Source organism: Mauremys reevesii, linkage group 10, assembly GCF_016161935.1.
Source record: "Mauremys reevesii isolate NIE-2019 linkage group 10, ASM1616193v1, whole genome shotgun sequence".
Taxonomy (NCBI): Eukaryota; Metazoa; Chordata; order Testudines; family Geoemydidae; genus Mauremys; species Mauremys reevesii.
The window spans coordinates 26,126,254-26,139,155 of NC_052632.1; the positions used below are offsets into that span (position 1 = coordinate 26,126,254).

Sequence of the window (12,902 nt, forward strand, 5' to 3'; positions counted from 1 at the left end):
CTGAGAATGTTCTCATGAGAGCAACTACAAGTTTTACCTCACATGCTTGTTTTTGGCAGTTGCCTGCATTTTTTTCTCCCACCAAACAACCTTACACTGGAAAATACAAGTAAACTGACTAAGATGCAGTAACAGCTGTTCTCTGTCTGTTCAGTACAATTATTATTGCATAGCATTACTGGCTCTGTGGCGCCATAGTTTTAAAAAAATTTCTACGTTTTAATCTGTTGCTAAACTGTAACAAAAGAGTATTTAGGAAAAAACATCATCTGTGCATAACATTATTTTAGCTTTTTTTACTTCATCTTGTTAAAATTATTTCTTTGTATGGCACTACTACTGTTACTGTCTCTGCTTTTCTAGTCAGCTTAAGGTGTACAGTGTCTGTTTGTTGATCAACCAAGAATGAATAGTAGGTAATGATTTTAAGCCACTGATATGTGCTCTGCGTGTCTAAATGGAACACTAAAGAAACCTATATAGGTGTGGAAGAGGAAACTGTGCACGCTATACTTGTGTGGGTTTTTCCCTCATTCCTCCTCTTTTTCTTCCTTAGAGGGATGTTATCAGGGAAAAAAAAACAATCAAAACATATTCTTCTGTGTGCACTTAACATCCTCCCAAACTGAGTACAAATCAGATTTACTTTTCAATGTTTCCATATTTCCAACCCCAAGCATTCAAAAATCATAAAGTCAAACCCCAACCAGTCATGAGATTGGTTTAAAAATCATGAGATTTAAAAATAATAAATGTGGGTTTCTTTTTATTTGCCTTCTGGATTTTTTACCTTTAGGGAGTCCACATTTTCAATCTTGGCTTCATAATAATGAGGGCTTGAAATTTTTGCTTGTTTGTTTTAATGAAATCAGAGATTCTCAAGTCATCATCTGACTCCAGGAACCAGGGCTTTAATTCAAAAAAACAATCAATCATCACGAGACTCATGATAAAAATCTCAAGAGTTGGCAACACTGCAGTTTATGCTGTTGTACTTTTGCATTTCACTCAGTCAAGGCAACCGATGCAGACTGATCAGTTTCCTTTTTGTTTCTGTAGCTCATGCCTTAGCATGCAGTGGGCTGTTTATACTAAGAGTGGAATTTTCAAAAGTACTATCACTGGCTCTACCTCTGCTCCTGCTGAAATCAATTGTAAACCTCCCACTGACTTCACTGGGAACAGAGTTTTGCCAAGGCTGAGTGCTTTTGAAGATAGCATCCTATATTAATTAGTATTTACTGAAGTCAGAAATGAATGTCTACATCTCAGAATCTTTTAGGAAGTGTGCATAGGCATGAATACTTTTGTTTTGGAAGCAGGGTGCGTTTTAGTTTCTAGGATGAGTTCTTTGGATGGCTTAGATCTAGAGCCCAGTTAGGAGTTAATCTGTCCTGCAAGTCCCAGGCCAATTTTTTCAGGGCTGACCAAGGATGCTGTATTTGTAGGTAGTGTGTTGCACATGATAAAAGACCTAGTTATGAAAAGGTTAATGGCAGGTTAATACACGGGACACCACAACCAAGTAACATTCTTTCATATGCGTTAAAGAATTAGAAATACCTTTTAGCTGCATTTTACTGTTCTTAAAATTAAATTTAAAGTAAAGATACCGTGTGCAAATAATGCAAGAAGAGAGCTAAATTTGGAGATCTTTTGTACAATAATTCACCACCATCTCCAGACACCTATTGTGATTTGGGACATTTCTAGGTAGCATCTTTTCACTTAGATGTTTAGAACAATTACAAATTCTACTACAAAACCTTGGACTGCAATGGCATGCATATTTAGGTACACACACTAAGCCAAATTCTGATCTCTGTTATACTCTGGATTTACTGTGAAGTAAATCAGAGGAGAATGAGACTCGTCGTTTCTTTTTGTCCATATTGGCTTTTCATTCTAGGACTACAGTACAACATAAAATCTATTCCTTATCATTAATGCAATGCTTTGAAGACATTAATAATAGATAGTAAAGCAGGGATTCTCTTTAGCAGTAGAAAGAAACAGCCATAAGTCAGATAAAAACAAAGATAAATATCAATTAGGAAAAAACGGATTGTTTACTAAACAGCAGCAATGGGATGGCTCCTATTGTTATGGAAAGAGTGTTGGGAAACGGTATTATATTTTGCTAATTTAACCATATTTTTCCCTCAAGTGTTTACACTCTACCTACATAATTGCAAATATATAGCCTTCCCCCCGTTTTACACCATATTTCAAGGCCCACACCTTCACCCCTATGTAACAAGAATGATTGTGGACAGTGTAAAAACTGGCAATGCAAACCGACAATGTCAGCCAACCAGCGCACGCGTCACCTTACACAACAGCCCCCCTAAAGGCTTTGAGCAAGCCTTTCTAACTGTAAATGGAGTGATATGGATGGGCTGCTGGTGAGCATCATAAATATGAAGTGTTCTCTGCTGTTTGTTGGAAAGCATTCTGCTGTATCTGGGGAGGGGTGAGGTAAGAGACAGAATAATCAGATCCTTTACCCCTTCCCACAATAAAAATACAAGACTGCATGTTTCCATTGATTTGAGGGAAATTTAATTTCCCATTATAATGAAAGGAAAAGAGGTCTGATTTCTGTGCTGCTAGGCTTCCCTCCCAATTTTCTAGAGACTTCAGCTTTAGATTTAGACTATGACTTTCCCCCTGCAGGATGCATACGGGAGATAAGAACCTGTAAATCCGTTCCTGGCACAGGATATCCAGCCCTTGGATCAGGGAGTGCTGTGCAAACACTATTCTCCACCCATCTGTTTCAGGGGTGGGGAAGTGTGTGGGGAGGATTAAGGAGTGGCTGGAATCTTTGCTCTGCCATGATAGTGCATTGGCCAGCATAGATGCACTAGAGCAGAGGATGTTGTAAGTTAGACCAACAGCTAAATTACTTAACTGCACACCAAAGCAAGGGAAAGTAGGTAAAGAACTATGCCTCAGAGGGACATCTCTGAGACAGTGCCTCCTAGGGGTATTCCTGGGATGGTGGTGCATATTCCAGGATGTGCCTAATGGCACAATCTCATCCTTAAAGGACATGAGCCCAGGATTGAGAATGGATACCATAATGCTCAGATATGATCTTGATGGGCACAGTATTAGGCTCTGTCTAGACAGGTAGGAATCATAAAAGTTGTACAACTACAAAGTCATTCAATAGATCTAATCATTAAAAATAAGAAAAAAAAGTATGGAAAGTTCTGAGCAGCTTCTTCTCAACCTATGTTTTATGTTAGAGGGACGAACGTCCCCCAGCATCATATCCTAAACCTATCAGAAGCGAAGGAAGGAGCTGTAAAAAAAGCAAGTAGATGCTAAGATGATGATCTGCATTTTAGGCACAATGTCAGCAAGAGTTAGGGAGCTTGCAAGCAATCTGAATTTCAGGAATCGCTGTCAAACATTATAGAAGCAATAAGAAAATGTGCTGTACAGAAAATCCACAAATGTTGGCAAAACAAACCAAGACATGAAGGCCAGCCACAAGACAGACATAATAAATGTTTGGCCACTTCAGGAAAATAACATTGTCTGTGGAATGTGACATAAATAGATAGTGGTGAAAAGCAACTGTGACCTGACAATTCTGGAAGGGCGGTAAGGGCAGGTATATCAGTCTTAGGCCTAGTCTACACTAGCAAATTAGATCAGTTTAATTACGTTGATTAGGGGTGTGAAAATATGCGGTATAGTTAAGCCAATTTAAGTCCCGGTGTAGACAGTGCAAGGTCAATGGAAGAATTCTTCCAGTGATTTAGCTAGCACCTCTCAGGGAGGTAGATTACCTACACAGACAAGTGGATTACCTACACAGACAAGTGAACCCCTCCCTCAGCACAGGTAGTGTTTACACCAGAGGTTCTCAAACTTCATTGCACTGCGACCCCCTTTTGACAATAAAAATTATTACATGACCCCAGGAGGGGGGATTGAAGCCTGAGCCTACTCAAGTCCTACTGCCCCCAGGAGGGGGGATGAAGCCAAAGCCCAAGGGTTTCAGTCCCAGGCCTGTAACCTGAGCCCCGATGCCCAGGGCTGGAGCCCTCAGGCTTTGGCTTCAGCCCCAGGCAGTAGGGCTTTGGCCCTGGGCCCCAGCAAGTCTAACGCCAACCCTGGTGACCCCATTAAAATGGGGTCGCAACCCACTTGGGGTCCCAATCCACAGTTTGAGAACCGCTGGTCTACACTGAAGCACCGCAGCTGTAGCATTTCAAGTATAGAGAAGCCCTTAGAAAAAGGGTTTTAACGATTCCTATGAACTTAGAGGTTACCTCAGGTTAATTATGGGCACCTAATTAAGGGCAGCCTGAGAGCTTAAAAAACCTCTTCCTGTGAGAGAACAAAGGGAGGAGGGGTGAGAAGCCGCCTGCAGAAGGGTTGTGTAAAGCAAGGGGGAAAGGCTTCTCCTAGGAAAAAAGCAGTTTTTCCCTATAAGGGGATATCTTGTGTTTATTTCTGTTTGCAGAGGGGACCTGGATTCCCAGTGTAGCTGGGCCCTAGTGGGTTAGAGAGTGTTGCTGACAACTGGTAGCATTAAGAGGAGGCAGATTTCCAGTGGGCGTTAGGAAATGTATTTTTGTTTGTTTAAAGATGCCCTCAGGTGAAAACCCCAAGGCCTACCCTATCAATATTGAAGTATTAAACCTCTAGAGTGAGGCTGATTTAATCCAGGCCCCTCCCCCCAACACCAGAGGAAGAAACGCTGGACCCTGACATGACAAAAGAGGTGTGTTGTCACAACACTTAATCACGACCATTCTTTCCTTCTCCACCACGAGCATCACGTTTGACTCATGAAATTAAAATCCAATCTCAGAAGTGAATTCAAACCTTTCTGAAATTAGTACATTCTAATTCAGGCACCTGTTTTGACACATCACTAGTCAATACAAAGAAATATTACTTATTAAAAGTTGAACTTTTGAGTCTTGTGTGAATGATGTTTCATATTTTAATGTGCTCACAAATAGCACTTAATAATAATCTAATACACCAAATATCAGAGGGGTAGCTGTGTTAGTCTGGATCTGTAAAAGCAGCAAAGAGTTCTGTGGCACCTTATAGACTAACAAATGTATCAGAGCATGAGCTTTTGTGGGTGAATACCCACTTCGTCAGATGCATGCAATACGTTTGTTTGTCTATAAGGTGCCACAGAATTCTTTGCTGCTAATACACCAAGAATACTTTCAGCATCCTCAAAAAGTCATCTGTACTCCAGTCATTTCAACTTTGCAGTCATATCAACAGGATTGTCAATGAGGAAAGTAACAGAGCATGCACCACATTGAAACTTAAGAACACTACACTTGAATACAGAGGTCAGGAACAAATGTGACCAGAATTCAACAGAAGTAATTAACCTCAAATAACTAACATGCAGCCACAGATGCCTAAGTTTGGCATCAAAATATTGCTAACTTAAATAGCTGATAGTTTTATCTAATGTTTTCTTGAATGGGGTAAAATTGCAAATTATACTCAGTGATAAAACTCACCCAGGGCCTAGGATTGGTGGATATTATATTTTCCAATACGCAAGCAAAAACTTGCATTTTCAAACCAGATGACTTATTTCAGAGTAAGGAAATACACCTAAGAAAGAATGAATTTAGTGTCTTCATAGCGGTGAAGGGAGGGGCAGAGAGAGCGAGCATACACAATGACAACCATCTTGAATTAACTCCACTTCAACATCCAACAACTGGCAGGGCGATCCCAGACATTTAATTTGCATGACACAGAAAACAAAATCATAATATCATTGCCTCCCTATCACACATACACCACAGGTGACACCATCCTGCAGGTTGACATCAAAAAATTGGGTCAAAATATGGGTTAGTGCTGACTAAGCATTGCAGGGAACTTGTTTTACAGGTACCTCCTGCCACCGAAGGATGAAATCCTCAGCTCATTGAAGTCAGTGGTTCTCATTGGCTTCAAGGAGGTGAGGATTTCACCTTAAATGTCTAAATCCCCATATGTTTTCGGTGTTGTAGCCATGTCGGTTCCACAGACCTGAAGAAGAGCTCTATGTAGCTCGAAAACTTCCACCAACAGAAGTTGCTCCAATAAAAGATACTCCCTCACCCACCTTGTCTCTCTTAGGGCTGGTCTACATTGGGGGGGGGGGTCGATCTAAGATACACAACTTCAGCTATGCTATTAGCATAGCTGAAGTTGAAGTATCTTAGCTCGACTTACCTGGCCGTCCTCACAGCGGTGAGTTGACTGCTGCGGCTCCCCCGTCGACGCTGCTTGCTCCTCCTGATGAGGTGTAGTATGGGCATCGATTCGCGGATTGATTTATCATGTCTAGACGAGACGTGATAAATCAATCCCCGATAGATTACTACCTGCCGATCCGGTGGGTAGTATAGATGTACCCTAAGATCCCTGTATGAATCTAATGTTCGTGGTCCTGGTGTTAACCTCCCTACACAGAAGGGGTGGCATGGAAGGGGAACTATCAGGAGCATAAGGAAAAGAATTACTTTCCTCTTGGAGATCAAAATAATCACAAGGAAAGGAAGCCCTGGAGTGTGGCTGCTGCCCAGCCCCACCGCCTAATTACAACAAACTGGATGGAGTAAGCACACAAGCTGCTCCATGAAGTCTTGGGGAGAGAGGAGCAGTTGCACAAACCTATGCTTAGAGGCACATATTTCTAACGACAACTGGCTGTACCTGAAGAAGTAGTTTTTAATAGTAGACAATCTAAAGTCACAGGCCATGTACATTGTTGTAAAGAGATCAAACCAAACACCACATGCACCTCAAAGGCTTCTGAATCAGTAAAAACACTGTGGCTAAAACAAAATGTAAAAAGCAAACCACACACATTCCAACCTACTCCACAACAAAAAGGTACAAAATAATCAAAGCTGTAGACCCAACAGCTGGGGTTTTAGGACCTCAGCCTGACATCACAATTGATTCTTTGAAATCTGAGAAATGTTGCGGTTGAAAAGAACAGCTTTCAAACAAAGACGGAGGAGGAAGAAAAACTCCACCTAAAATATTTACCCTGCCAGCAAGAGTATTTGTATCCTTTTCTGGTTCCAAGTCTTTTATCTGTTTTACAGTATAACTGGCAGCAGCAGGCCCTTCTCTCTCTCAGCAAGATTTCTTCTGTCTCTCAGCAGCTCCTGTCTTGACTGTGTGCCACTTGTCTTTCTATTCCCTTGAGCACAAGCTCCCATTAGCAACTTTCTCATTTCATGAAGCTAAAAAAAAAAAAAAAGTGATTTTCAAGCTAAATCTCAGCAAGTTAATCAACTGGGCTTCCAACAACTTCTCTGGCAATCACACTCCTTTGTCTTTTTGTTTATTAGATGTGGTACATACAGGAGCCTGACATGATAGAAATTACCACTTCAAGGAATTGGATGAGTCCCAACAGAATCATGAGCTTTTGGTACATAGGTGATACAAGTGCTTTTTCAAGAGGCCCAAATGTTATGATTTGTCGTGTATTAGGAATAGGATTTATGATAATTTAATTTGAAGTTTAGAACATGCAAAATCTGAGGGGGGTAGAGGATTCTATTTATACAAAATCAACCTTTTTGATTTGGAAAAAATTATTAGTTTGTTAACTAAGTTCTGATTGAAGAATTTTTATTTATGGGTATGATGCATGAGCCAGTAAGAACCCAGCTTGACTTTCAGATCCCAGATGAGACTGTGATATTGTTAGTTAGAAAAAACACCTTTTTGCCTGTAGTCTGAGGTGATTTGATATGCACATTAGAGCAAGCTAAACCCAGAACCCCAAGATGTCATTTTTCAGTCACTTTTTAGAGTAACACTGTATTAAAAGAACAAAAACAAAACAAATACAAAAAACGTTCCCAGCTTTAGAAACTTTATTCCATTACCATACATAAAACACTTATTTAGAAGTCAAGTGATAGAAGTGACTAAGCCCATTTCATAATTTTTAAAATGTTATTGCTGCTCAGAGAGTGATGTTTAAAAATGGCCAACGAATAATCACTAACACAAACACATTTAACATCTGTACAATCATGCTAAGCTTTTGCTTTTATTAAGACACTAATATAATTTCTCCTCCAACTATTTTGCAGGTCTCAGGTGTGTTCATTTAGCCAACTCTTCTTTATTTTCTACATTCCTGTTTTTAGTAATTTGTTCTGTATGGATTTATTTCTGTTACTTAGTCATGAAATGTGCATGGTTTTCCCTTTGACCTTTTCACTTCCAAGTGTCAGTGGCTAACTTTAGACTGCACTGCCACTCCCCTCTTTTCATGCATCTGGCATCTGACTGCTGGGAGAGCAATACATTATGTCAGGGGTCTCAAATTCAATCTACCTTAGGGCCAGTGCCAGTCCTCACATCCTCCCAGCAGGCCAATGTCACTCATGCTGCCCAGAATCCACCCCCAGAAAAACGCCACCCCCAAAAAACTCCAGCCCCCACCTGCCTACGGCTCTGGGACGGAGTTTGGGTGGGGGAGGAGGTCTGGGGTAGGGGTTTGGGGTGCAGGTTCTGGGAGGGAGTTTGTGGGGGGGTGGGGGTCTGGGGTGCAGGCTCCGGGAGGGAGTTTGGGGGTGGGAGGAAGTGTGAGGACCAGATGCAGGCTCTGGGAGGGAGTTTGGGGGCTGGGGGTGTGTGGGGATGGGGTGCAGGCTCTGGGAGGGCGTTTGCGGGTGAGAGGGGGTGTGCGGGAAGGAGAAGAGGGTGTAGGCTCTGGGAGGGAGTTTGGGGATGGGAGGAGGTTTGTTGGGAGGGGGTCAGAGGTGTGGCACTTACCTGGGGCTCCAAGGCAGGGCGGGCCAGGGGGCCTCCGTGTGCTTCTGCCCCCAGGCACTGCCCCCCGCAGCATCCCATTGGTTGCAGGGGTGCTTGGGGCGGGGGAAACATGCGGAGGCACAGCCCCGCCCTGCCGCTGGGCTGCAGGGAGGAGCCGGCAGCCACTGGAGCGAGCAGGCAGACGCCACTCAGCTCCACTACACTGCCAGGGCCCCTGAGGGGGGAGTGCCCAGGGGAGGCAGGTGGGGCCAAGGGAGAGACGTGGCCCCAAAACTGCTGGAGCCCCACAGGACACATTGGGTAGTCTCATGGGCCGCAGATGGCCTGTAGGCCGGGAGTTTGAGACCCCTGCATTATGTACTGCAGCTTCCAGTGAACTGCAGCACTTCAGTAGTTAGCAGTACCCTTGAGGGCCTGATCCTGCAATCTTTCTGCAGGCAAAACTCACATCAGTTTCAGTAACTTCATTTGCCTCAAAGGGAATATTTTGCCATAACGACGACTGGATTGGACCTTGAGTCTTTAGGATAGGCAGCTGAAAGGATGGGCCAGTGGTTTGAATGCAAGCCAGGGACTTGGGAGACTGGGATTCAATTCTGTGCTCTGTCATGGATTCATTGCGTGACCCAGAGCAAGTGTCTGTTCCTCATCTGGATGACAGTATTTCTAAACCTCACCAGTGGTGTGGTGAGGGTAAATACATTAAAGATTGTGAGGTGCTCAAGTACTACAGTAATGGGGGCCTTATAAGAATCTAGATAGATGTAATTTCACTCTCTTTACAGCAAATATAACAATCTCCACTGCAGCAGTGAAACAGCAGGAAATGACTGTGAGCAGATACCCCAGTCACCTGATTCCTCTGTTGAGTGTGGGTTTGGTTTAACACTCCTAGGAAAGGTGAATAAAAGTTGCTAAGGGCTCTGACAAACATTTCACTGGCAAAGCTTGGGGAAAAGACAGCACTTCAATCCGTCTGGCTTTCTTCAGTAATGTAAGAATCCCTGGCATTTTTTCAAACAATTATATGACCGATTGCATTGGTAAGTGATTATCAATTCCATGCTGTCCCCAGGATTTTCTTACAAAGCATTTTTTATTATTATTTTTAAATTTAACTTGTAAGGCATGTTGCTATTCTTCACCATTACTTGTTATATTACTTCTTGCAGTCAGAAATAGGTGACTAAATGCTACAGAAATACAATATTTTAATTCTGAGTGGGAAATGTGCTTTGTAAATGTGCAGACTATGGCAAGGTTAGATTTATTTTCCAAACTATTCAGCACAATTCTTCACCTTGAAATACAAAGTCCATGTCCATACTTAGTTTTGTGTCCAAAAAAAAAAAGTTTGCCTATTTTGACATCTTAATTTGTACATTTTTCAAGTGGTAACTGCTTGTTAAAATTTAATTTACAAGCAAATTATTTATAGATACCTGCAGCTTGTTCATTCTCCAACAGAGGGCAGCTCAAGTAGTCAGCAGAAATTTAGCTACCAAGGCTAACATTGTCCTTTCTAAATGCTATGAATTTAATATATGTGGAAGGTGCCAGGACTTAGTTCTGGACAGTAAAGTCCTCTCTCCACAGAGCAGGAGGATGAAATTAGATTGTAAACTCTGACAGGCAGGGACCATTTTTTTTGTTTTACGATTGTACACAGTAGCTCTCTGGCCCCTATTAAGGCCCCAAGGCACTTCTGCGATACAAATAAATAATGAGCTTCTCCCCACGGTCCCAGCGTGCCTCAACTCTGACCGAAAGGGCTGGGGGAAAGAAGGGATCTTCCATTACCATGTTGACTGTCAGATAATGGAATTGGTGGGGCAGGAGCCAAAATTCGATAAAATAAACTTAAATGGTAATACAAGCGGAATATTCTTGAGCCATTCTAGAGAGCTTGTAGTTAAGCTGATTGGCCCTTATTGTCCTATTGGGAACCTTAATAAAATCTTTAAAGTAAAGGAAGTGCTTGTTATGAAATAGATTATTGGAGTGTCTCATGTCAGGAGGGACTTGGCCATAACAATTTACTCATTTATCAACACCTCATATTTCTCTAAGGGTTAAGTCCTGTGCCTACAGCATGGTGGTGGAAGGCCAAAAATTCAGCAGAAATGCTGTGCTGCCCCAGCACACCAGGACCTAAAGCAGAGAGGCCCTACAAAATGACTTCTAAGGGCTGGTCTACACTAAGGGCGGGGGGTCGAACTAGGGTACGCAAGTTCAGCTACGTGAATAGCGTAGCTGAACTCGAAGTACCCTAGTTCGAACTACTTACCCGTCCAGACGCCGCGGGATCGAAGCCCGCAGCTACAAGGTCGACTCCGCCACCACCGTTTGCAGTGGTGGAGTACCGGAGTCGACCAGAGCGCACAGGGAGTTCGAACTATCGCGTCTAGATTAGATTAGATTACGTTATTCACGTAGCTGAAGTTGCGTATCTTATATCGATTTTCCCCCGTAGTGTAGACCTGCCCTAGGAAAAAATCAGGGGGAAAAATCCTGCCACTATTCAGTTTATTACAATCACTGCGAGGGGGAGAAAAGGGACAACAAATTTTGAAAATTGGAATTTAAAAAAAAAATCAAATTTTTGAAAAGAAATTATCCCATTCCAAATCCTATGAAACAAATGAATTTTGATTTATTTTTGTGAAATTGTTTTTCCATTTTTCAACCAGCTGTGCTTGAAGGTGTTTGTATCTGCAATATTGATGTGCAGGTTCACATGCACACGAGTGAAGGTCAAGGGTTGAAAAAAATCAAGCCCTAGTAGAGAGCCCTGGGTTAAACTGCAGCACAGACACTATCAAGAACAAAGTATTGCCTAGAGAATGTTATAATATTAGAAGGGATAGGAAAGAAGTGATGGAATAACACTAAACTACATAAAATGTATTGGTTTAGTATATTGTCTTATGCTGCTACAAGATTACCTCTGGTCATATGGGACCAAAAATTGGTGGTCGCTTTTATTATTTTTAATAATGATTTTTAATCAGAGTCCTGTTTGCAAAGTAATTTTACCTATGTAAAATTACACACTTGATACAGGAAACTAGATTATCAAATTCATTACAAAATTACTTGAAATAAAATGTATGTTTATGCCAAACATCTGAGAAACTAATGAGCTCCCAGGATAGCTGAAACTGTATGTAGTCTACATATTTTTGTTCCAGAATTTCTTTGAAACTCAGAATCAGATCATAAGCACTTTACTTCTCACTTTTAATAAAGGTCATTTTAAAAAGAACTATTCCATGGTCTGAAGGACACACAAGTCTGAAAACGTACTCCAAAATCCTCTACAATTTGAATCACACCAAAGTATGTTGAGTATATGCCAAAACCTACACATTAGATTATAATTTTTAGGGCTCATCATGCATCTTGCCTGTCCTGCAGCACCCCCTGGTGGCCAAGTGTGCACTGCAGGTATTCCTGCCCCAGTTTCCTGTCTCTGGGGATGAGAGAGGGGAGAGGCACATATGTGGTTGAGCCTTCTGCTGGTTCACTGCATTCAATCCCCTTCTGGGGAAACAAGTGTCCAAACAAAAAGTCTCAAAAACAGAAAAGGTTCTTTTCTGCCTGCTTGGGCTCCCCTCCTTCTGGGCTCTAAGTCTCTCCATTCTAAGATAGGAAGCAGCTTGGAATTCATCACTCTAAGTCCCTCTCACACAGTCAGCCCCTCTGGGCTATTCTTTCGTTTCTCTGGGCATGTCTACACTGCAATAGACACAAGCAGCTGGCTCCTGCCAGTTGACTCAGGGTTGGTCTACACTAGGGGGTGGTATTGATCTAAGATATGCAACTTCAGCTACGTACGTGAATAGCGTAGCTAAAGTCGAAGTATCTTAGATCGATTTACCTCGGGTCCTCACGGCGCGGGATCGACGTCCGCGGCTCCCCGTGTCGACTCCGCTACCGCTGCTCGCTCCGGTGGAGTTCCGGAGTTGGCGGGAGTACGTTCGGGGATCGATATATTGCATCTAGATGAGACGCGATATATCGATCCCTGAAAAATCAATCGCTACCCGCAGATACAGTTGGTAGTCTGGACGTACCCTCAGGCTTCAGCTGCAGCTAAAGCT

At 42.4% G+C, this 12,902-nt stretch overlaps 1 long non-coding RNA gene across 1 annotated transcript in view; it reads right to left on the reverse strand.

Moving 5' to 3' along the window:
• LOC120373354 overlaps positions 1 to 8,919 on the reverse strand; it is a 75,807-nt gene extending 66,888 nt beyond the window's left edge. The window contains exon 1 of the long non-coding RNA XR_005585506.1: positions 8,800 to 8,919. This is a non-coding gene — a long non-coding RNA (uncharacterized LOC120373354). The remainder of the gene's footprint in view (positions 1 to 8,799) is intronic.
• Positions 8,920 to 12,902: the final 3,983 nt, after the last annotated feature.